This window comes from Neophocaena asiaeorientalis, unplaced genomic scaffold (assembly GCF_003031525.2).
Source record: "Neophocaena asiaeorientalis asiaeorientalis breed wild unplaced genomic scaffold, Neophocaena_asiaeorientalis_V1.1 scaffold232, whole genome shotgun sequence".
Taxonomy (NCBI): Eukaryota; Metazoa; Chordata; class Mammalia; order Artiodactyla; family Phocoenidae; genus Neophocaena; species Neophocaena asiaeorientalis.
The window spans coordinates 933,860-957,958 of record NW_020175672.1 but is presented as its reverse complement, the minus strand read 5'-3'; the positions used below and the strand labels follow the sequence as shown (position 1 = coordinate 957,958).

The following is a 24,099-nucleotide window of genomic DNA, read 5'->3' as shown; positions in this document are numbered from 1 at the left end:
CATAGCAAGTAACCTAATTCAACCAACCCAACTACCTCTCCTTTATTTTCTCCTGCACGTCACACGGGACTTGGCGCCACTGCTGATTAGAACCAAGAGTGTTTTACTTCCCAATAGTAAGGATCCACTTTCAGAGGAGCACAAAACTCAAAATGATGAATGTTTTAAGCATAAAGAAAATTCTCCTTAGGAAAGAATGCTTTTCTCCATGGAATTCAAATAGCTTGAACAATAAGAAGCCAAGGGGATCCGTTTGTAATATGCATCCCCTACCACAAATGAAAAGACACCTTATCTTTAAATTAGAGGTTTTATTTCATTTAATGAGCTATTTAATTAAACAGATCATACCAGGATTTTAGTAATAAATGCCACCCGTTATCTACCCTGAGTTTCTAATACAGTTGGCATTAGTAAAAGACATACAATCTAAAAATAAAAATATTTCAAAGTTCAAACATTTAATATAATTTTATCTCACGAAAAAAAATACTAACATACACCTCGCCAAAAGGGCAAAAGGAAATTGATATAAATGGATGGAATACACAATGGTTTTTTTTTCCAGAGCATCCTTCATCACATCACTTGTCCAGCACTCGATTATAAGCCGTGGTTTGTTCATCGGGAAAACGGAGTCCTTGAGGTTAACTTCCTTGCAGAGCCGTGTGAGCACTGAATTCTTTCTTCTTTTTTTTTTTTAACATCTTTATTGGGGTATAATTGCTTTACAATGGTGTGTTAGTTTCTGCTTTATAACAAAGTGAATCAGTTATACATATACATATGTTCCCATCTCTTCCCTCTTGCATCTCCCTCCCTCCTACCCTCCCTATCCCACCCCTCCAGGCAGTCACAAAGCACTGAGCTGACCTCCCTGTGCTATGCGGCTGCTTCCCACTAGCTATCTACCTTACGTTTGGTAGTGTATATATGTCCATGCCTCTCGTTAGAGAAATGCAAATCAAAACTACAATGAGACATCATCTCACACCAGTCAGAATGGCCATCATCAAAAAATCTAGAAACAATAAATGCTGGAGAGGGTGTGGAGAAAAGGGAACCCTCTTGCACTGCTGGTGGGAATGTGAATTGGTACAGCCACTATGGAGAACAGTATGGAGGTTCCTTAAAATCTACAAATAGAACTACCATATGAGCCAGCAATCCCACTACTGGGCATATACCCTGAGAAAACCATAATTCAAAAAGAGTCATGTACCAAAATGTTCATTGCAGCTCTATTTACAATAGTCCAGAGATGGAAACAACCTAAGTGCCCATCTTCAGATGAATGGATAAAGAAGATGTGGCACATATATACAATGGAATATTACTCAGCCATAAAAGGAAACAAAATTGAGCTATTTGTAATGAGGTGGATAGACCTAGAGGCTGTCATACAGAGTGAAGTAAGTCAGAAAGAGAAAGACAAATACCGGATCCTAACACCTAAATATGGAAATTAAGGGAAAAAATGTCATGAAGAACCTAGGGGTAAGACAGGAATAAAGACACAGACCTACTAGAGAACGGACTTCAGGATATGGGGAGGGGGAAGGGTGGGCTGTGACAAAGCGAGAGAGAGGCATGAATTCTTTCTTCTGAGTCAAGTACCCACACAAGTGTCCCTCAAATTGGAAGGCTTTGGATGCCGACTGGCAGTCCATGTTCCATTTCCCATGAAATATATTCTCCTCCACTTCCTTCCCTGGGTTGAAAAAAAGGGTACTTGAAAAAAATCATAGAGATAGCCTTTAGTGGAAAGGGCTTTGAGGACACTTCTCACAGAAGATACCACTAGCCCAAAAGTCCAGGCACAAGTTCTTATCTGCAAAGGAGCTGAAATCAGCCAAGATCTTCAGTAGAAGCAGACTGTGTGAAGAAAGTTCCCTCCTGTTTTCTCCTTATCTGCCTGGAGCAACTCAGCCAGACTGCCTTCCATGTCTTCCGCCTGCTGGAGACCTTGGCAGAGCTCACAGATGATCAGAGATCCAAGGGTGGCTAATTCCAGGGTGTCCTCTATGTCCACGTTGATCACGTGCACAGGCTGCCAGGTCTCCTGATCTCTGGCACACATATCTGCCACAACCCTGTTATAGATTCTCTCCGCACAGGTGAAGATGACATCGAAGGGATCTCTGCACTCTTGAAATCTTTCTGGGTGAGGCTTGATTCTGTCATTTCTTTTCAAGATGTGTAAGACTCCATTCCCTTTGTAGTATTTTCAGTCTTTACAGGAAAGGTCCTTGTGCATCATATTACATGAAGTTGAAAAGTCATAAGCCACTGGTTCCTTGGGCACCAGTCTTGGGAACCTTACGAGGGATCCCATTCCAAAAGACCTGACACTGAAACTTTTCTTCCTGAGAATGCTGTGGGCTTCCATTCTCCTGTTTATGTACGCATACAGAACACAGCCACCCTGAGTGGAGAGGAGGGCATTATGGCAGCTCCTTGGGACTCCCAGCCAGACGAGTGGACTTCAGGGGCCGAGGGAACTCTGAAGCCAGGAGGTTGACCGGCTGGGTCCAGCTCTCCCAACCTGTGTTAGTGTCAAAGAACAGAAACCGGGTTTACATGGAGTCACCTCCCCACAGTGGGAGGAGAATTCTTGATTGATGATTGGCTTAGCTCTTGATTGGGTTTGGATAGTGGACTCTGACCAGAGAACCCAATCCAGTCATCAGAACCATCCAGTCGTTAAATCACCTGAACGTCTAAATCTCCACACGGGTATGCTTACCCCGTGGGTGTGTCTTGAAATCTCCACTTAGCCCTGTTGGTGCACCTGTGGATGGGGCTACGATTGATGTTAGGCAAATTACCTAGACTCCTCCAAAACTTGTCACCAGCCCCTGCAGTGACTTGAGAACATGCCTGTGAAAAACGTGTTTGAAACTTCCAAGCTCACACTTCAGTCAATTTTACATAAAATTACAAGGGTTGTTTCATATTCCTTTCATCAGCTGATACTCTAGAAGTGTAATTGTGTCAAATCTCTGGAGGATTCCTACAGTTTTGCCCATAAAGTAATAAAATGATTCACCAGTGTAAAAAGCGACTCCTGGAAAACATCCCTGCTGACAGTGTTTCAGGAGTTACAAGAACACTACACATCCTCCTATTGATTTTCTTGAATTCATGATGATTCTCCAGGGACTGAAGTGGCCTCCACCAGCTCCCCCATGTCTTCAAGTACGGCTCTGTCAGACCATTCTATACTGAAATAGTCATTTTTAGCTCCATTCCTTTTGTTACTTTGCACAGTTGACTGAGCAAAGGTCATAGAGGTAAAACTCATGAACGGGACACCAAACAGGAAGGAGAGACAGTCCTGTCACTTCAAAATGGTACAGGATGAACATCCATTTAGAAAGCCACAGGTTTTATGTCCCTGTGCCTCTGTCAATTATAGTGATTGTCACACTGCAAAGAGTCCTACCTCAGTAAATGCACTCGGTCTTCTCAAAGCGTGAATCCAAGACCCAGGGCCTTAACATCAACCTGGAATGTGAGACAAAGGCAAATTTGGACCCCAGACCACCAAATCAGAAACTCTGGGAGTCGAGCCTGGAGATCTGGGATGTACGAAGCCCTTCAGGTGATTATGATGTGCACCAAAGCATGAGAGCAGCTGTCTCAAAGCAGAGGGTCCTGAGCCTTGGCTGTACCTTGGAAGTCCCTGGGAATTCATTCCAAGCAGGGCTTCAAGAGCACAAGGGAAGCAGGATGTTCGTAAGAGAAAAGTCATTGTAGGAAAAACCAGGCATAAATGAAAATGTACTCAGAACTTACATACAGCATGAAATTTTTTTTATTAGCGTCAGTGACCCAGACCTGAAACATTCTAACACACGGCGAAGAGCAAGATCTCGGGCTCAAACTATAATCAAGACCAGAGGGGAGGACCATGTTTCAGAAGAATTGAGAAATACTTCTTTAAGCCAACCCTTGAAGACTAGTACACAAACTGGTGCCATATAATGTGAAGAAGGTGAAGGGGGGAGACTCGGAGGATCGGCCATGGTTTGCTCATCTGGAAGTGGAGTTCCTTGATGTTCACTTCCTCACGGAACAATGTGAGCACTGAATTGTCTCTTCCAAGGAAAGTACCTCGAATGCTGTCCCCAGTGTTGGAAGGGTTTTATGCCCAGTGGTGGTCCATGTTCCATTTCCCATAAAATGCTTTTCTCCACTTCCTTCCCTGGCTGGGGTGTCTCTGAAAAAAAAATCATACACATGTCCTTTAGCAGAAAGAGTTTTGAATACGCTTCTTACAGAAAATACCAACTAGCCCAAAAGTCCAGGCACAAGTTCTTACCGAGGAAGGAGTTCAAACCAGCCAAGATCTTCAGTAGAAGCAGACCGTGTGCAGAAAGCTCCTTCCTGTTTTCCCCTCTGCTGCCAGGAGAAGCTCAGCCAGACTGCTTTCCATGTCATCTGCCTGCTGGAGACCTTGGCAGAGCTCACAGATGATCAGAGATCCAAGAGTGGCGTCCTCCAGGGTGTCGTTTATGTCCACGTTGATCACGTGAACAGGCTGACAGGTCTCCTGCTCTCGGGTGCACAGATCTGCCACCACCCTGTCATAGACGCCCTCCTGACATGTGAAGATGACATCAAAGGGATCCCTGCACTCTTGAAATCTTTCCGGGTGAGGCTTGATTCTCTCATTTCTTCCCAAGATGTGTAAGACACCATTGCTTCTATAGCGTTCTCCATCTTTGCGGAGAAGGTCCTTGCTCATTTGCTCATACGTGGTGGAAAAATCATAAACCACGGGGAGGTTACCTGCACGTCCTGGGAGCCTCACACAGGATCCGACTCCAAAAGACTTGACATTGAACCCTTTCTTCATGAGGATGCTGTGGGCTTCCATGCTCCTGTTCATGTTACTCATACAGACCACAGCCACCCTGAGTGGAGAGGAGGGCATGATGGCAGCTCCTTGGGACTCCCAGCCAGATGAGTGGACTTCAGGGGCCGAGGGAACTCTGAAGCCAGAAGGATGACCGGCTGGGTCCAGCTCTCCCAACCTGTGTTACTGTCAAACAACGGAAACCGGGTTTATATGGAGTCACCTCCCCACAGTGGGAGGAGAATTCTTGATTGATGATTGGCTTAGCTCTTGAGTGATTGGGTTTGGATAGTGGGCTCTGACCAGAGAACCCAATCCAGTCATCAGAACCATCCAGGCGTTAAATCACCTGAACGTCTAAATCTCCACAAGGGTATGCTTACCCCGTGGGTGTGTCTTGAAATCTCCACTTAGCCCTGTTGGTGCACCTGTGGATGGGGCTATGATTGATATTAGGCAAATTACCTAGACTCCTCCAAAACTTGTCACCAGCCCCTGCAGTGACTTGAGAACATGCCTGTGAAAAACGTGTTTGAAACTTCCAAGCTCACACTTCAGTCAATTTTACATAAAATTACAAGGGTTGTTTCATATTCCTTTCATCAGCTGATATTCTAAAAGTGTAATTGTGTCAAATCTCAGGAGGATTCCTATAGTTTTGCCCATAAAGTAATAAAATGATTCACCAGTGTAAAAAGCGACTCCTGGAAAACATCCCTGCTGACAGTGTTTCAGGAGTTACAAGAACACTACACATCCTCCTACTGATTTTCTTGAATTCATGATGATTCTCCAGGGACTGGAGCAGCCTCCACCGGCTCCCCCATGTCTTCAAGTACGGCTCTGTCCGACCATTCTATACTGAAATAGTCATTTATAGTTCCATTCCTTTTGTTACTTTGCACAGTTGACTGAGCAAAGGACATAGAGGTTGCCTGTGGGTCCTGGGAGCCTCACACGGGATCCGGCTCCAAAAGATTTGACACTGAACCCTTTCTTCATGAGGATGCTGTGGGCTTCCATGCTCCTGTTCATGTTACTCATACAGACCATAGCCACCCAGAGCGAGGAGGAGGGCATGGTGGTCGCCACTTGGGACTCCAGCCAGACGGCTGGAGATTGAGGGGACTCTGAAGCCAGGGAGAAGACTGCCTCCATCCAGCTCTTCCAACTAGTATACTGTCAAAGAACAGAGACCAGGCTTATATTAAGTCACCACCCACCCTTGGTGCCTGGAGAACTCTTGATTGATTGATTGGGTTAACTCTTGATTGACTGGGTTTGGATAGTGGGCTCTAACTAGAGAACTCAATCCAGTCATCAGAACAATCAGGTGATTAAATGAACTGAAAATCTAATTCTTTGCAAAGGTATGGTTACCCACTGGGAGCGTTTTGAAATCTCTAGTTAGCCCTGTTTGTTCACCTGTGTATGGGACTACTATTGATATTAGACAAAATACCTAGACTATTCCCAAGCTTGTCACCGACCACTCCAGTGACCTGCGAACATGCATGTGGAAAATGTGTTTGAAATTTCCATGCTTACACTTAATTCAGTTATATGTAAAATTAAAAGTGTTTTTGTGTATTTCTTTCATACAATTGATACTCTACAAATGTAACTGTGTTAAGTCAGAGGAAGGCACACATAGTTTTGTCCATAAAATCATAAAATGATTCACCAGTGTAAAAAGTGACTTCTGGAAAACATCCCTGTTGATAGTGTTTCAGGAGTTACAAGAACACCACATCCTCCTTTTGATTTTCTTAAATTCATAATTCTCGAAAGACTCCAGTGGCCTCCACCAGGTTTCTGATGTCTTTTACACTCAGTCTCATGGTGGAATCCCCAAACCAGAAGCGTCAACATCAGTTGGGAATGTGGTAATGCAAATTTTGACCCCAGATCACCCAATCAGTATCTCTGGGAGTGGAGCCCATAGATATGTCTTTTTTAGAAACACTCATATGATTGTGTATTACACCAAGGCTTAAGAGCACCTGCCTCGAGGCAGAGGTTTCTGCAACTTGACTGGACCTTGGAAGTCCCTGGGAAGTTGTAAAAAGCACTGTTTCAAGAATAGAAGAGAGGGCTTCCCTGGTGGTGCAGTGGTTGAGAGTCCGCCTGCCGATGCAGGGGACACGGGTTCGTGCCCCAGTCTGGGAGGATCCCACATGCCGTGGAGCGGCTGGGCCCATCAACGGGAGACACCACAGCAGTGAGAGGCCCGCTTACCGCCAAAAAAAAAAAAGAGAGACCTACTGTATAGCACAGGGAACTATTCTCATAATTTTATAATAACCTATAAGGGAAAAGAATGTGAGGAAGAATATATATATGTATATATATGTGTGTATATATATGTATGTGTACATATATATACACTTATATACACCTGAATCACTGTGCTGTACAACTGAAACTAACACAACATCGTAAATCAACTATACTTCAATTAAATATATATATTAATATAAATATATATATATCTAAAGAGGCACAAACTACTAGGTATAAAATAGATAAGCAACAAGGATATATTGTACAGCACAGGGGAATACAGACATTATCTTGTAACAACTTTAAATGGAGTATAATCTATAAAATTTTGAATTACCTTGCTGTACCCCTTTTGTATATTGATATACAATATTACTAATGTAATATTGTATATCAACTATACGTCAATTAAATAGTAAAGAATAGTGTAAAAAGATAAAATAAAATAAAATTTTTAAAGGAGAGAATTAAGGTCTCAGAGCCTAAATTATAATCATGACCCAAGGGGAGGATCACGTTTCAAAGGCATTGAGAAGCACTAAGCTAAGCCAATCCTTGAAGGCCAGTTCACAAAATAGTGCTGTATAATTTGGACAGAGGTGAAGGGAGGAGACTGGGAGGATCAGCCATAATTTGCTCATCTGGAAAATGGAGTTCCTGGATGGTAACTTCATTGCAGAGTGATGTGATCCCTGAATTGTCTCTTCCAAGGTAAGTACCTTGAGCATCGTCTCCACATAGGAAGGGATTTTATGACTACTGGTAGTCCATGTTCCAATTTCCAGAAAACACTTTTCCCATCCATTTTCTTCCCTGGGTAGGTGTACCTGAAAAAAATCGTACAAAGATATTTTAATGGAAAGAGCATTAAAGACACCTCTCACGGAAAACACAGACTAGTTCAAAGTTCCAGGCACAAGTTCTGATGGCTGAAGAAGCCCAAGATCTTCAGTAGAAGCAGACCATGTGAAGAAAGCTCCTTCCAGTTTTCCCCTCCACTGCCAGGAGCAGCTGGGCCAGATGGTCTTCTAGGTCATCAACATGCTGGAGGCGTTGGCAGAGCTCACAGATGATCAAAGCTCCAAGGGTGGTGTCCTCCAGGGTGTCATCCGTGTCCACATTGATCAAGTGCACAGTCTGACAGGTCTCCTGCTCTCTGGCACACAGATTTTCCACAATTCTGTTGAAGATGCTCTCCTCACAGGTGGAATTGACATCAAAGGGATACTTGCAGTCTTGAATCTTCTGAATGGGGCTTGATTCTCTCATTTCTTCCCAAGGTGTGTAAGGTTCCATTCCTGCTCTAGCATTCTTTACCTTTCCTGTTAAGATTGTGTACATCTGCTTATATATCTTTGAGAAATGGTAAATCACTGCAAGGTCTGCATTTTTGGAGAAAGAACAGTAGCTATAACCTCTGCAGTTTTTCACATACAATGTCTATTATGCAATCACACCCAATCAAATATTACCAAGCATTTCAAGAAATATCATCAATAACAAAAATCATTGAGGAAAATGTAACAGGCACAGAACTACAAATGAATTAAATATTGGAATTATCAGACAGATATTTTTTAATAAAATGTTTATCTGGATCATTTTAGAAAATATCTATTGTGTCTTCAAAGTTAAATCATCACCAAAAGAGAAGTCCCCATCCAGGATCTCCAGGACCATAAGTAGTTGCCTATTGCCATCACAGGCTCAGCAAGAAGATGCACGGAAAATTTCTACTGAGTGTTGGTCCAACCTTAATTAATGTTATGAACTGAACTATAAATGTGAGCTATGAGGACTCATCTGTATCTCAGATGTGATGCCTGTATTAAACAGACTTCTGTGACCCTATTCAGAGATTCTGGCCCAGCCTGAGAGACTCCTGTTCTTCCTGGATTAGTTCAAGGAACCGAGATAACCCTGTGAGGAGCACACATATGATCCATTAAGACTGAGTGGAGCAGCAAATAATACCTCACCTGCTGAGCAGTTTACTGCAGAGCACTCTACTTCCCAAAACCTCCCATCACATCACCACTTGACTCAATGACCTGACAAAGCTTTGGCCTTTGGAAGAATTCCCACTGTCTAGAAATCTTGGGCTTCTCTAAGGAGGGCAGGGAGAAGTACTTCTATAAATATTTCAACGACAAGGACTAAGGCCTGAGAGCTTTGCAATTGACAAAAGACAACAAGATGTGCCTCAAACAGCAGATGAAGGAGAGGGTAGTCTTACCGAACCAAACTTTGGTCCGCTTGCCCAAGCTCAGTAAAGCCAATCTACTGACACCAGGTTTGGGGAAAGGAAAGTGCAGTGTTTATTGCAGGTGCCAAACAAGGAGTCCAGGTGGCAAATGCTCAAAAGACCCAAATTCCCCATGGCTTATAGTGAAAGGTTTTTAAAAACAGTGTGCAGTAGAGGGTTGCAGGTGAGTGATCACCTCATAGACTTTCTTCTGATTGGTTGGTGGTGAGGTAATGGGGAGTCAGCATCATCAACCTTCTAGTTCCAACTGGTCTGGGGTCTACATGCTTGTGATTAGCATGCAGTTAACTTCTTCCACCTGGTGGGGGTTGTAGCATCTGCAAAATCACTCAAAGGATATGGCTCAGCATATCATCTTACAGCCCTTGAGAAGGAACTTAAGGTCCTTGACTTTGTTTAATGACAAAATTATTATTTTATCTTATTAACTGTTTGCTTTTGTTTCTGAATTTTCTCACTTCTCTGATTAAATTTATTCTTTGGAACTCAGAGAAGGCCTAGAAGGATAAAGTTTTTCTACAAACAAGAGATAGGCAAAGGACAGGTGGGGGGAGGGTGGGTCAGTCCCCAGAAGGTCCATAGTGTCCTGCTTGTTTACAGCAGGAACACACAGCCACTGCTCAGATCACAATCACCTCCTTTGTGCATTATCTCTCCAATTTACTCAGCTTAGGTGACCAGAGACCTAATATTTGTGTACCTGTGTTATCCGGCTACTAAGGGAATCTAAGTACAGAAAATCCTATTTGATAAAGTTGACTTTCAGATGTATGGACTAGATGTATCTGTTTTCTCTCATTTCTTGGATATAAATACAAATGTGTTTCAGAAAGATGGTGACTATGAAAATTGCTGTAGTTTCATCCACTTCAATGTCAGGTTGTTTTGCAGCCAATTTTTACTCGTTGAGAGAATATACAGGAATAGATGATATATCTCTTCCTTTGGAGGTCTGAAAAATCTGCTTGAAAGCTTTGAAAGGCACCATCCAAGTTTTCAAGCTCAACAATAATTTCTTGTTCAACCGCCTAAGTTGAAGGACAGCCAGAGAGTTGAAGGAGAAGCTCTCGTGTTAAGATGTCACCCAGTATATAGTTGGAATACTGCAGTGAGTATAGTACAAGAAAATCAATGTTTTTATGCGATAAAAATATTTCCCTACTTGTTTGAGGCCCAAAATGAAAAATTTGTGAAACAAGCTATGGACGTACCAATGGATGCACCAGCGTACCTATATATTAATTTTTTCCTAAATTAAATTTATGGTTTTGCCTTCTATATTAAGTACTGTCATTTTGTAGAAAGAATAAATCTAAATTTACAGTGACTATTCAGAATTATTTTTTTCTCTCTGCTTCCTCCCCAGCTTCCTGAGCTCCAGCTGCTCTTATCCCTGGGAAGGTCCATGAGATGCTCAAGTGGGTTCTAGTCCATGGTTCATATTTCAACCTCAGAAATAAGTCCAGACCTGGCTGGAAGACAGTATTGGAGTAGAAGAATTAGGAACAGTAGCCACTGTATGTTACTGTTCATGGTCCCTCAGATCTGAATGATAAGTGACCACCTAACTGAGAAAATAACATCCTTGGGCATGAGGAGGCTTGGGTTTCCCCTGCCTGAAGCTACATTCCCCAAAGGAGAAAGGGAGGGGGGATAAATTAGGAGTATGAGATTAACAGATACAACTACTGTACATAAAATAGATAAGCAACAAGGATTTATGGTATAGCACAGGGAACTATATTCAATATCTTATAATAGCCCATAATGGAAAATAATCTGGAAATATATAATATATATATATATATACATATACATATAGATACATATAGATATATATATAATTGCATCACTTTGCTGTACACCTAAAAACTAACACAATATTGTAAATCAACCATACTTCAATTTTTTAAAAGATGGTTTTTCCTATAGTCAGTATTTTTTGAATGTTTTAAATGTCTTTTTTATTATTACTACTTTATTTCCATTTTTTTAAAGTCTATTCTGGAAAAAAATACCTTGCCCTCAAAGTTCTTATGTCTTTTTGTAATTACCTCTACAAGAAAGTCCATATTCTCCAGACACATTTTTATGTGAAATCAGTGGACACTCAGTTGTATTTCTGTGGCTGAACACAGTTTGTTTATTTCCAAATTACTTCAAGAACCCAGGCAACAATTTATGTTTCATGTACTTTAGGACATCAGTGAACTGAAACTTTTTAAAGTTACATTTGTTCATGTGAATTCTTTGAGTTTCTTACAGAAAGCTTTGCAGTGCAATTGTATGACTTTTTAAAATCAATAGTCAACTCAAGATAAGGGTCCAATTTTATTTTTTTGGATGTTGATATCCAGTTTTTCCAAAACTATTTATTGAAGAGAGACTATCCTTTCCCCATTGTGTGTTCTTGGCACACTTGTTAAAGATGAGTTGACAGTACCTGCCAGTTCCATACTGTAGCTTTGTAATATATTTTGAAATCAGGAAGTGCTATGTCTCCAACTGTGTTCTTTTCATTCAAAATTGTTTTGGCTATTCAGGGTCTTTTCAGGTTTCATATGAACTTTAGGATTATTTTTTTCTATTTCTATTAAAAATGGCTTTGGAAAGAACTCAAACAAACAACCTAACAATACACCTAAAGCAACTAGAGAAAGAAGAACAAACAAAACCCAAAGTTATTAGAAGGAAAGAAATCATAAAGTTCAGGAGAAGAAATAAATGAAAGAGCTTAAAAATAAACAATAGAAAAGATCGATGAAACTAAAAGCTGGTTCTTTGAGAAGATAAACAAAACTGAGAAGCCTTTAGCCAGACCCATCAAGAGAAAAAGGGAGAGGGCCCAAAAATTAGAAACGAAAAAGGAGAAGTTACAACGGACACCACAGAAATACAAAGAAGCCTAAGAGACTACTATAAGCAACTATATGCCAATAAAATGGACAACCTAGAAGAAATGGACAAATTCTTAGAAAGGTACAATCTCCCAAGACGGAACCAGGAAGAAACAGAAAATATGAACAGATCAATTACAAGTACTGAATTTGAGTCTGCAGTTTAAAAACTCCCAACAAACAAAAGTCAAGGACCAGATAGCTTCACAGGCAAATTCTATCAAACACTTAAAGAAGAGTTAACACCTGTCCTTCTGAAACTATTCCAAAAAATTTCAGAGGAAGGAACACTTCCAAACTCATTCTATGAGGCCACCATCACCCTGATATCAAAACCAGACAAAGATACCACAAAAAAAAAAGAAAATTACAGGCCAATATCGCTGATGAACATAGATGCAAAAATCCTCAACAAAATACTAGTAAATCAAATCCAACAATATATTAAAATGATTATATACCATGATCAAGTGGGATTTATCCCAGGGAAAAACATAAGCAGAACACTCTTTGACATGAATCGCAGCAATATGTTTTTGGATCCACCTCCTAGAATAATGAAAATGAAAACAAAAATAAACAATTGGGACCTAATTAAGCTTAAAAGCTTCTGCACAGCAAAGGAAACCATAAACAAAACGAAAAGACAACCCACAGAATGGGAGAATATATTTGCAAACGATGCGCCCCACAAGGGATTAATCTCCAAAATATACAAACAGCTCATGCAGCTCAATATCAAGAAAAGAAAACAACCCAATCAGGCAGTGGGCAGAGGGGCTTCCCTGGTGGCGCAGTGGTTGAGAGTCTGCCTGCTGATGCAGGGGACGCGGGTTTGTGCCCCAGTCCGGGAGGATCCCACGTGCCGTGGAGCGGCTGGGCCCGTGAGCCATGGCCGCTGAGCCTGCGCGTCCGGAGCCTGTGCTCCGCAACGGGGGAGGCCACAACAGTGAGAGGCCTACGTACCGCAAAAGAAAAAAAAAGTGGGAAGAAGATCTAAATAGACATTTCTCCAAAGAAGACATACAGATGGCCAAAAGCACATGAAAAGATACTCAACATCGCTAATTATTAGAGAAATGCAAATCAAAACTACAATGAGGTATCACCTTACATTGGTCAGAATGGCCGTCATCAAAAAGTTTACAAACAATAAATGCTGGAGAGGGTGTGGAGAAAAGGGAACCCTCCTACACTGTTGTGTGGTTATGTAAATTGGTACAGCCATTATGGAGAACAGTATAGAGGTTCCTTAAGAAACCAACCAAAAATAGAGCTACCTGGGCACATATCTGGAGAAAACTATAATTCAAAAAGATACATGCACTCCAATGTTCATAGCAGCACTACTTACAATAGCCAAGACATGGAAGCAACCTAAGTGTCCATCGACAGAGGGATAGATAAAGAAGATGTGGTACATATATACAATGGAATATTACCCAGCCATAAAAAAAAACAAAATAATGTCACTTGCAGCAATTGGATGGACCTAGAGAGTATCATACTAAGTGAAGTAAGTCAGACAAAGACAAATATCATATGATATTGCTTATATGTGGAATCTAAAAAAGGGAGGCAAATGAACTTATTTACAAAACAGAAATAGACTCACAGACATAGAAAACAAACTTATGATTACCAAAGGGGGGAGAGGGATAAATTAGGAGTTTGGGATTGAAACATACACACTACTATATATAAAATAGATAAACAACAAGGACTTACGGTATAGCACAGGGAATTATACTCAATATCTTGTAATAACCTATAATGGAAGAGAATGTAAAAAAAAGGATATATATTTATATGTATATATATATATATGTATAACTGAATCACTTTACTGTATACCTGAAACTAACACAACATTGTAAATCAATTATATTTCAATTTAAAAAAATTTAATGGCTTTGGGATTTTAATAGGGGTTGCATTGAATCTGTAGGTTTCTTTGAGTAGTATGGACATTTTAACAATATTAGTTCTTCCAGTCCATGAACACAAGGTGTCTTTCCACTTATGTGTGTTACTTAACCCTTTCTTTCATTTTTTTGGTAAGTTTTCAGTGTGTAATTCTTTACATACTAAGAAACCTCATTATTTCTGATATTTTTAAGTTCAAGTTACAAAATTTTTCCTTCTATTTACAATTCTAGATAATGTTAGTAATCATTTTTAAGGGACCAATACTACTTATTTAATTAACTTTCTCTAAAAATTTTAAACTATGTTTATAAACTTCCAAGTTTTAATTTCCCCTTTTAAGTATATAAATTGCTTTTCAATCTGAGTGTCTTATCGAGTTCCTAATAAACAATTACAATCTAATAAAATAAATTTAGAACTACGGTAGATGTGAGGTTCTCTTAAAAATAAGTTTACTGGACTTCCCTGGTGGCACAGTGGTTAAGAATCTGCCTGCCAGTGCAGGGGACACGGGTTCGAGCCCTGGTCCAGGAAGATTCCACATGCCGCAGAGCAACTAAGCCAGTGCACCACAACTACCAAGCCTGCGCTCTAGAGCCCGAGAGCCACAACTGCTGAAGCCCGTGCACATAGAGCCCATGTTCCGCAACGAGAGAAACCACCACATTGAGAAGCCTGTGCACCGCAACGAAGGGTAGCCCTCTCTAGCCGCAACTAGAGAAAAGCCTACACGCAGCAACGAAGACCCAACACAGCCATAAATAAATAAATTTATTTTTTTAAAGTAAGTTTACTGGAATTTTATTATACATTTAAATTTAAAATTATGCTATAGCAGTTATTCATATAGACACTTAAAAGTTGGAATCTATTAAGTACTATGTCTGTCAGTACTCTAGTATGCCAAATTCTCTTACATATTACAAGACATTAAGTAACAAACTTACAGGATATTCCCATGCTAACCCAAAAATATAAATACAGTGAGTTTGATTTACTTAATTATCTCTCCACTGAGCTTTAAATCTTCCCAGGGATATTTTTAAGTGGAGAAGATGAAACACCCACAAAGGAAACGGTTTTATTATTCCAGGAAGCTGAGGTTCCTGGCCTGATGCACCAATAATCCTCATCCACCAGAGAGAGTCCTGGCTGGGATGCAGGATTAGATTCTTCTCTATGATCAAGTTGATGTTTTATTTGCAAAACCCTTGCAAGGAAAAAAATCTAAATTATAAAAAGAAAAATTTTTTCACAAAAAATACAACATGCACGACTTATAGCTAGCCAGATTGATTTTAACAAGCTTAGAGTCATCATAATCAGTGCAAAAAATGTATAAGTGAACAAGTTCCTTTCTCTAGTTTATTTTCTCTAACATGTATTTTTAATAAATGTAGTTTCCTACTACAAACATCCATATGAGCTTTGAATCCTGACAGGAAGTGTTACATTTCACAACAGATGAGTTTTTTTAATTTAATAAAAATATTACAGGAAAACTTCTGGCAAAAGAATTAATCTGGGAGTCAATTTTATGATAACAAAATAGAGAATATGCACGTATCTAATATAAATAGGACCTTTGTCCCACCTCAATAATGTTGTAGCTGTTCTTATGACTTTTTAAATAATCTGTAACTCTCTAATTGTCACATCAAAGGACAATCTTTGCCCAGAGGATTACATTTCAAAACTGCTATGTCTACTACCTCTCCTTTTTAGGCTTCTCATGAAATGTTATTTTATTTTTTATTCTCCATCTTCAATTGAATTTTTGACCAAGGATGTATTAAAGTGCTTAGGGCTTATAAGTTTTCCAGCATCCAGTTGGTGCCTTGAAAGGGAGAAGCTTAAAAGGAATGAAAATGGGAACTGGAGTGTGTTGATCTCCCTCTGCAGCCCCCGAAGTGAATGTGAGCCTTCCAGACAATGGGAAAGGCTCTACATGTGGCAGGGCCTATGCTTTGGTGAGGCATTGACTATCACAGCCACGGCACTGGGATCCAGTGCCCAGCAATGGGGTTCTCCATGGACGGCCTACTCTTTCCAATTCTTCCCCCGCCTCAGGGTGTTCTCATAAACGTTCCTTTGAAGATCACACCTCACAACCACCTCCCTTCTGGGGCTAGAGGACTTCTTGGAGATAGGTCTTTCCATGGGGGGCATCACAGGGGCTACAGAAGTTATCAAAGAGAGGGCACTAAGGGAAAGATGAAAAGAGCCCTTAGCTGGTGATGGCCTGCATTAGTCTCTTGCTGTACGTGCTCTCTTCACAGCCCAAAGTCCATTCATCTCTAAATCTGAACTGATCTTCGCAGTCAGTTCAGAGGAAACATTGCAGTGTAGAAAGAGCCCTGAACTGAAATTTGTGCCACGTAGATGATCTTTCAAAGAATAAGAGGTCCTTTCACCACATAAGATGGATACAGTTTCTAAGTGATATTTATTGGGCCTTTAAAACAGTGGCTTACAGGGACTTCCCTGGTGGCCCAGTGGTTAAGACTTTGCCTTCCAATGCAGGGGGTGTGAGTTTGATCCCTGGTCAGGGAGCTACGATCCCACATGCCTCACAGCCAAAAAACCAAAGCATAAAACAGAAGCAATATTGTAACATTCACATCAAAAAAATCTTAATAAAAATAAAACAGTGGCTTACATTGTTCTCATTTAATTTTCTCAACATTGCAATGGTGTATTAGTTCTATTATCCCCATTTTACAGAACAGGAGACTGAGGCTTAAAATGGTGAGCTAAACTGGCTCATATGGGACCCAGCCAGGTTTCCATACTTAAAATGTCTGTGCTGAAAGCTGATCTCTGGGTCATATTGCCACCTCTTGAGTCCTTCATCTCCTCCAGCAGGAAAAGGTTCAGTGTGCCCAGGGGTAGGTCACCTCTTGGGTGAGAAATGTAAATTTTTTGTTATAATTCATACTTCTCCTACTTTTGAAAGGTATTTGTGGGGACAGCCCCCAAAAGGAAGGTATAGAACAAAAAAGTAACGTATAGGTTTGGTACCACATATAGGAAGGCAGGAATAGAGGAGATGATTGTTCCTTAACTTAGAAAAGTTGTCTGCCCTGACTTGCACAACATGGAACTCTGAGCTACCATGATAACAGTAGGAATATAAAATGAATCTAGTAGTTTTGTTCCTCAGGAGAAAGAACTTTACCATATAATTCATTCTAAGAGAGATTCGCCATATGGGTCTATAAGTAAAGTTACAGGGAGAAAAAATGTACACTGTTACCCTCCTAGTGTATCTGATCTTGAGGAGCTAGGCGTACCTGCAGAGGGCTCAAGAGCCTGAGCTTAGAGGCCAAAAGGACAGTTTCCTTACATTATACATTGTATTTGTTTAAGAAACAATTTTATTTCTACCAGCAACTGTTCTAATCACTTTATAAAGGTAATTCATTCGACAAAAATTAATTCAGCCCATAGTATGATCCAAACACTGCTCTAGGCATTTGGGAGGCATCAGTGAAAATGGGACATTTTGAACAAAGATTCTGCCTTTGTGATGCTTACAGTGTGGAGAGGGGAGAGAGACAATCAGCCACATATGCAATAAATAATCAAATTGTGCCATGTGCTAGAAGACGATAAGAGTTATGGAAACAGGAAAATGTAGAGGGTAAGAGGACTGGGGGTGACAGGCCGTGATATTAAATAAGGGTCAGGATCGGTATCCTGAGAATATAAGATGTAAGATAAGACTCCAGGGAAAGGAGGGAGCCAGCCGAGCTTGTCCTGGGGAATAGAGCTTCAGGAAGAAAGGCCAGTTATAGCAACTGTCCTGGGGAGGGATCACCCCTGTATCACTCAAACACCAGCAGGGAGGTAGGTATAGCTGTGCGAGTAAGCAAGGGTGAGTGTTACATAATCCTTCTAAATTGCATCTCCAGACCATCCATGGGTGAAACAGTGAAGAGTGCACCCACTGGCTCCATCCCCCATTGGTCAGAGGTTTACTCCATGGGGCATGAATCCCTTGCACCACACGTTGCTTATGTACAAACACCAAGGGCAGTCCAGCAACAGCCTCAGTGGGGAGGCCCCAAGGTGGGAGTCCAGAGGCTCACAGCAACAGGCTGGAGGAGAGGTGCTGTCAGGCTGCACGAAGCTGGACAGAGGTGCTGGCCACAGCAGCAACTGGAAAAAAGAGATGAAAGAGGCCAAGAGGATCTGAAGTGGTGCATAAAAGATTTCTGGTTCGGGGGACTTCCCTAGTGGCGCAGCGGTTAGGAGTCCGCCTGCCAATGCAGGGGACATGGGTTCGAGCCCTGGTCTGGGAAGATCCCACATGCCTCAGAGCAACTAAGCTCTAAGTGCGCCACAACTACTGAGCCTACGCTCTAGAGGGAGCCCGCAAGCCGTAACTACTGAAGCCCACGTGCCTAGAGCCCATGCTCCGCAACAAGAGAACCCACTGCAATGAGAAGCCCGTGCACCAAAACAAAGAGTTTCTCCCACTTGCTGCAACTAGAAAAAGCCTGTGCACAGCAACAAAGACCCAATGCAGCGAAAAATAAAATAAATATATAAATAAATTTATATTAAAAAAAAAAGATTTCTGGTTCAGTACTCATGAGTATTGATTTACCCATTCGTAAAATTAAATTTCTTGAATAACTACTAGGTAGCAGGCTTCCTAGTTCTTTTATATTTCATGTTGTATACTGACTGATCGCTATAAAAGTAATATGTGAAAGTATGCTATTTTTTGAAAAATCAGATCATACAGAAGTAGAAAAACATATTGAAGTCCAAAATATATTGTTAAATTAAAAAAGCAAAGTGTGAAGGAAGTCCTAAAGGGATAGGGATATTTGTATATGTATGGCTGATTCATTTTGCTGTACAGTAGAAACTAACACAACATTGTAAAGCAACTATACTCCAATAAAAATTAATTTTTAAAAAAGCAAAATGTGAGAAAGAATATTTACAGTATGCCACCTTTTATGAAAGGAAGGTAACCCAGAAACTAATGAGACTGATTACATGCAGGGAGTGGGTGGAAATGGGGTGAAAAGAATAAGATGGCAGCAACGGAGTAGGAAAGATGGGGGAGAGACACTTAGTAGAGTTTATGGTTTTATGTTTTTAGAGTTTGTGCTAATGTTTCACATACTCAATTTTTTAATGAATAAAAATCAAGGATAAAAGAGAGAAACCCTAACATAGAATACAAATGAAAGCAAGTGAATCAAACTATATTTCCAGTGAATGACATAACACACTGAAGGGGTGAAAAAGTAAGTTTTGAACCAGTATTTAGGCTCTAAACCTTCAGGTTCTAACAAATACTGGATTCCATGTACTAGATTTGATTGGTTTCCACCACAGAATGAGTTAGCAATTCTGAAACTACATTCTATGTATTCTAGGCTTAAGCAAACATGTAAATATATTGTAGATAATGGAAGCCTGGTACTTCACCATTAGAGGATTGATATATATGGAGAGAGAGGAAGTTCAAATGAATCTTAGCTGTTTGATTGGACCTGGAGGTATTGGGTGGGCCAAAAAGTGCCTTCGGTTTGTAAGTACAAATAAAAGACACATTTTTCATTTTCACCAAGAACTTTCTTGAGCAACGTACTCACTGTTTTGTTCCACTACCTTCTTCCATTTTTCAGGCAACTTCATTATTCCATCTTCCCAAAACTTTTTATCTTTTTGAACAAAGAACTGTTCCAGGTGTCTTTTATAGTCTTCCAGGGAATCGAAATTTTTTCCATTAGAAGAATTTTGTAAAGACTGAAATAAATGGAAATTGGAAGGTGCAATGTCTGATGAGTACGGCGGATGAATCAGAACTTCCCAGCCAATCTGTAACAGTTTTTGCCTGGTCATCAAAGAAACATGCGGTCTTTCGTTATCCTGATGGAAGATTATGCATTTTCTGTTGACTAATTTTGGATGCTTTTCAGCGAGTGCAGCTTTCATTTGGTCTAATTGGGAGCAGGGCTTGTTGGAGTTAATCGTTTGGTTTTCCAGGAGGTGCTCATAATAGAGGACTGCCTTCCAATCCCACCACATACACAACATCCCCTTCTTTGGATGAAGACCGGCCTTTGGTGTGGTTGGTGGTGGTTTATTTCACTTGCCCCACGATCTCTTCCGTTCCACATTGTTGTACAGTATCCACTTTTCATCACCCGTCACAATTTGTTTTAAAAACGGAACGTTTTCATTATGTTTCAGTAGAGAATCACGTGCAGAAATAGGGTCGAGAAGGTTTTTTTCGATGAACTTAATGTGGAACCCAAACATCAAAGCGATTAACATAACCAAGCAAATGATTTTCAACACTTGATTTGAATATTTTGAGTATGTCGGCTCTCTCCCGCGTGGTATAACACTGATTGTTCTCAACTAATGCCTCATTTTGATCGCTGTCAACTTCAACTGGTCTACCTGACGGTGGAGCATCATCCAGAGAGAAATCTCCAGCACGAAACTTCGCAAACCACTTTTGATCAGTCACAGCACCTTCTCCACACACTGCACAAATATGTTTTGGCATTTCCGTTGCATTTTTACCTTTCTTGAAATAATAAAGCATAATATGCTGAAAATGTTGCTTTTTTTCTTCCATCTTCACTATTAAAATGGCTACACAAAAGTTCACCAAGTTTGATGTCTTTTTTTAAATGCGTGCTGATACGACAGCTGTCACAATCCAATCTAACAGAATTGTTTCAAACGAAGTTAAGACAGCTAAACACTACTAGAGCCATCTTACAGAAAAACCAAATGAACCTTTTGGCCAACCCATATCAGTACGAACTCCTGGTTGTTAAGATGGATAGATAGGAGATACATAGGGAAAGAGATAGGAAGATGATAGATCAATGTGGCTGGTTGTGTTTGTATATTTAACTATATATTTGTGGATAGATATAGATATTGATAGATCACATATACACACATGTATGTATACACACATATGTGTGTGCTTAAAGCATACACATGTATCCTAGCTCAGCCCCCTGACAAAGCCTGGCAACAATGGCACCCCAGCGATGAATACACCTATTCCAGGTCTTGGTTTGTTTGTAAACACCATTTTCTACTAAAAAGAAACAGTGTTTCTCATTACAGCGCTTAGGCAGAGAAAATACAAGATGAGCCTGGAATACCTTGTTGTGCCATAAAATAAGGAAGTGCTTAGAGAAGGATGGGGACATGACAAAAGGACGCAGGAGTCAGCCTGGAGGGGCTCTCAGACTCGGGGGTAAGAAGTGGGCAGATGGAGAGGGAGGTGGCCCCCAGAAACCCCTTAGAAGGGGCCACAGACCATGACTAATCAACTGTGACATTTTGAAAAAACAATTGCCTTCCCCCATCTCACTTTCCCACTGTTGGAAGACAAACAAATGGAGCCCCGGAGTCCACAGATTACTCCACTGGAACCCAGTCCCATCGTGGGGGGAGGCCCGGTGGAAGGGGAGAGCCCGAAGCCACAGGGTACACCAGGCTGCAGCGGAAGGACTCCCACCCCACAAAGCCCTCCTCAGCCCTGGGGCCAGGCAGACCCATGGAAGGACGGGCAGGGAAATGGTGGAAATGGCCTTGGCGGCAGCCTGCTACAAACCACCAAGAAGGATTAGCGAGTTCACCAGCTCTTGCAAATTTCAGGTTGCCTTTTCCAGTTTGGGGAAACAGCATTTCCCCAAATTCTGGCACTCAAGATATTGTATGGACCCAACTGATGGATCAGTTATTCCTTCCCAGCTCTACCCCCATACCCACATCTGTCCCTGGTGAGTGCCCCTCATCAGGTAGCTTCCTGAGCCCATTCCAAGCCCAGAAAGTCTCCATGAGGCCTGAGAACGCAGGAGACCAGCCCACACACCCTTTCTCACGGCCCCTACAGATCAATCCCAAAGCAGTTGCTCTTGTAAGACCCTCTTGGTTTCAGATCTGGCCACCACAGCAGCTCCAGACTCTCCTGGCCCCTCTGATGCCTCCCCCAGAAGAAGAGGCCACATGGCCACCCCCACAAGATAGCCACACACATGCCCCATCCAGACCCTCAGGACACAGTCTCCCATGAAGCCCTGGCCGAGGGCCCAAAGGCAGAGTTGGAGCAAATCGGTCAGGAAATCTGCCTCGTCCTGGGCCCTCAGCCTCAGGGCACCACTTCCTCTTGGAGGGACTTCTGAGCATCTGATGAGATAAAATACGAACGTGCTCTGTGCACCGTTAAGACACCCTGCAAACACCAGGAGACTTTAAGGGGGAATATCCAGGAAAGTGATTGTGTGCTGGACTAGCAAGAGAGGCACTCTGGAGGCTCCCAGGAGAACTCTACAGGGAATGGTGCGATCCAGGAAAGATTCCAGGGAAACGGGGCCAGTGCCAGCAACGGAGGCAGGCTTGCCTGGGAAAGACACCCCACGTGCAGCCTGCTCTGCCAGAGAGGGCTCACTGCAGGAATGGGACACACGGAGATTAGCTGTGGCAGGGACTGGCCAAGGGAAGCAGGGACTCGGCCCTTCAACTGCTCTACCCGCAGAGGGTAGAGGAAGAAATGGCCCCCAGCCTTCGGCAGGCACCAGCTCCCAGCAGGACTCAGCTCCCGGGAGCACAGCAGGGGCTCGTGCCAGGGATGGCTAGCAGGAAGGGCAGGTAACTGGGGGTGGGCTGCACCAGACGGATGGCCCTGCCTGTTGGGGGGAGATGCCAGGGTCTGTGGGAACCCCGATGGACTGGATTGGGCACCCTCAACCCTCTTCACCACAGCTGAGGAAGACCATAAACCCGCCAGGTCTTGCCACCCTGTCCCCACAGTGGAGAGACCAGATGCCAGAACAGAATTCCTCACCCTGCTGTCCCCACCCCTATCCAGCAGTGATTGTCAAAATACTTAACAGTGCATGAAAAGATGCTCAACATCTCTAATCATTAGAGAAATGAAAATCAAAACTACAGTGAAATAGCTCCTCACACTGGTCAGAATGGCCATCATCAAAAAATCTACAAACAATAAATGCAGAGAGGGTGTGGAGAAAAGGGAACCCTCTTGCACTGTTGGTGGGAATGTAAATTGGTACAGCCACTATGGAGGACAGTATGGAGGTTCCTTAAAAAACTAAAAATAGAACTACCATATGACTCAGAAATCCCACTACTGGGCATATATCCAGAGAATACCATAATGCAAAAGGATGCATGCACCCCATTTTTCATTGCAGCTCTATTTACAATAGCCAGGACATGAAAGCAACCTAAGTGTCCATCAACAGAGCAATGGATGAAGAAGATGTGATACATATATACAATGGAATATTAGTCATAAAAAGGAATGAAATAGGGACTTCCCTGGTAGCCCAGTGGTTGGGATGCCACGCTTTCACAGCAGGGGGCGCGCGTTGATCCCTGGTCAGGGAACTAAGATCCTGCGTGCTGTGCAGTTCGGCCAAAAAATAGGGAAAAAATTAAACGAACAAAATAATGCCATTTGCAGCAACATGGAAGGACCTGGAGATTATCATACAGAGTGAAGTAAGTCAGACAGAGAAAGACAAATACCGTATGATATCACTTATATGTGGAATCTAAAAAGAGGGTACAAATGAACGTATCTACAAAACAAAAATAGAGTCACAGATGTAGAAAACAAACTTATAGTTACCAGGGGTTAAAGGGGGGAGGGATAAATTGGGAGATTGGGACTGGCATACACACACTCCTATATATAAAATAGATAACAAGTAAGGACCTGCTGTATAGCACAGGGAACTCTACTCAGTACTCTGTAATGGCCTATATGGGAAAAGAACCTAAAAAAGAGTGGCTACGGGGCTTCCCTGGTGGTGCAGTGGTTGAGAGTCCGCCTGCCG

The 24,099-nt window shown here is 41.8% G+C and overlaps 2 pseudogenes; both read right to left on the bottom strand.

The window, feature by feature from the left end:
* Positions 1 to 1,861: 1,861 nt before the first annotated feature.
* On the bottom strand, positions 1,862 to 2,448 carry LOC112390779 (RNA polymerase II subunit A C-terminal domain phosphatase SSU72 pseudogene; annotated as a pseudogene).
* A 1,906-nt stretch (positions 2,449 to 4,354) lies between these two features.
* LOC112390778 (RNA polymerase II subunit A C-terminal domain phosphatase SSU72 pseudogene) lies at positions 4,355 to 4,942 on the bottom strand (annotated as a pseudogene).
* Between the last annotated feature and the right edge of the window lie 19,157 nt (positions 4,943 to 24,099).